This window comes from Callospermophilus lateralis, chromosome 18, assembly GCF_048772815.1.
Source record: "Callospermophilus lateralis isolate mCalLat2 chromosome 18, mCalLat2.hap1, whole genome shotgun sequence".
In the NCBI taxonomy this organism is placed as follows: domain Eukaryota; kingdom Metazoa; phylum Chordata; class Mammalia; order Rodentia; family Sciuridae; genus Callospermophilus; species Callospermophilus lateralis.
In genome coordinates, this window is record NC_135322.1 from 16,883,247 (window position 1) to 16,885,478 (window position 2,232).

At 35.4% G+C, this 2,232-nt stretch overlaps 1 non-coding gene across 1 annotated transcript; it reads right to left on the reverse strand.

Annotated features, from left to right (window-relative positions):
• Positions 1 to 1,470: 1,470 nt before the first annotated feature.
• On the reverse strand, positions 1,471 to 1,543 carry Trnaa-cgc (transfer RNA alanine (anticodon CGC)). The gene has a single exon. It is a non-coding gene; the product is annotated as a tRNA-Ala (tRNA).
• Between the last annotated feature and the right edge of the window lie 689 nt (positions 1,544 to 2,232).

Genomic DNA, 2,232 nt, shown 5'->3' on the forward strand with positions numbered 1-2,232 from the left:
AAATTATCAGGAATCTGCCTAATATCATTGGGGCATTCCTGTAATCATAGCCATATGAAAGGCTGAAGCAGAAAACACAAGGTCAAGATCACTCTGAGAATTTACTGACACCTTGTCTCAAAATTTAAAAAAAAAAATTTTTTTAGAGTCTGGGGATGTAGCTCACTGGTAGAATGCCCCTGGGTTCAATCCTAAGTATCCCTCCTATAACACATGAAGCTTTCCAATGCCATGGTATGAATTTTGATCCATGTAGAGATTCATACAACCACAATTATTTAGAGTAGTTCCATCACCCAAAAACTCCTTCATGCTATCCCTTTATAGTCACTCCCTTTCCTTATTCCTAATCCCTGGTAAACACAATATTTTCTCCATCATTTCAATTTTTTTCATTTTTAGACTGTAATATAAATGGCATTATATAATATGTAATCTTTAAAGATTTGATTTCCCTCAGCATAATGCTCTTCAGATCCATTTGTAGACATGACTTGCTTGTGTGCAAGGCACTTCAGGTGTTGATAACTTATTCCTTTTTATTGCTGAATAACAGCAATAAAATTGTTATTGTTATTGCTGAATAACATCCCATTGAATGGATGTACCATTCACTTGCACAAGAACATCTGGGTTGTTTTCAGTTTGGGACAATCCTGAACAGAGCTGCTACAGGTGTCCATGTACAGGCTGTTCTGAGATTTTTTTTCCCGGAGTATTTAAATTCAAAAGAAATTTTAAAACTCTACTAAAGTGGCTGTACTGTTTTGCAATGTGTGAGTTCCAGTAGTTCAATATCCTTGCCATTACTTGGTACTGGCAGAATTTTATTTTAGCCATTCTATAGGTACTTTCTATAGGCTTTTTAATGGTATTTTATCATGATTTTAATTTACGTTTCCCCAATAGCTACTGATGTTTATTTTCCATCCTCTGATGAAGTGTCCAAGTCTTTTGCTGTCAAATCTTTTTCCTTGACTCATGCATTTTTCAGAAGTGTATTGTTTAACTTCTGTATGTTTGGAGGCTTTAATCTTATCCTTCTGTTACTGATTTCTAATTTAATCCCATTATGGTCAAAGAACATATAATGTATTATTATAATTCTTTACATTTTTAAGATTTGCTTTATGATCCAAGATATGATCTATCTTGAAGAATGTTCCATATACACTTGAAAAAAGTTAGGATTCTAATATTGTTAGGCAGATTGTACTGTAAAAGTCAGTTATATCCAGTCACATGATGGTGTTAGTTAGTTCTTCCATTTACTTGCTGATTTTTTCATCCATTAGTTTTATCAATTACTGAGAAAAGGATGTTGAAGTCTTCAACTAACATTGGGTTAATCTGTTTCTACCTTCATTTCTGTTATTTTTGTTTCATGTATCTTGACACTGTTATTAGTACATAACCTTCGTACAGGGTATTGAGGGATAATTTGCCACTCAGTTTTTTGTTTTTGTTTTTTGGTGGTGCTGGGAATTGAACCCAGGGCCTTGTGCGTGCGAAGTAAGCACTCTACCAACTGAGCTACATCCCCAACCCGTTAGTTTTTATATATGTATATTTTTTCTTAGTTATAGATGGATATAATACCTTTATTTTACTTTTTTATGTGGTGCTGAGGATAGAACTCAGTGCCCCACACATGCTAGGCAAGCACTCCACCACTGAGCCACAACACCAACCCCAGCCCCAGTTTTGATATAGATGTTATCTGTGGATTTATATTTTGTTCTCTTAGTTGCTCTCCTATTTGGGTGGTTTGCTTTGTTTGATGGGGGAACAGGAAGATTCCCAAAAAGTAAAATTTCTCAGAATTTTTCCACTTTGCTTTTATAACTCCACTGGAAAAAAATCATTCATTCTAATATGACCCAACCCTCTTTTATTAAATCTAGTGGTCAGTTACCATTCTGCTAACAATATTTGACAGTTGACTTGCCAACCTTACCAGTCTTTCTCAGTTACCTTTTAAATACCATCTGGGGCTGGGCAAGGTGGTGCATCACTACAATCCCAGTGACACAGGAGGATGAGGACTGCAAATTCAAAGCCAGCCTAAGCAAGAACCTAAGCAACTTTTGAAACCCTGTCTCAAAATAAAAAATATTTTAAAAGGGGCTAGATATGTAGCTCAGTATTAAGTGCCCATAGGAACTTAAAAAGAAAAAAAATTACGGTGACCAAAAATACCTTCGTTTGCCTCAGTCTATTCTGGTTAGCACG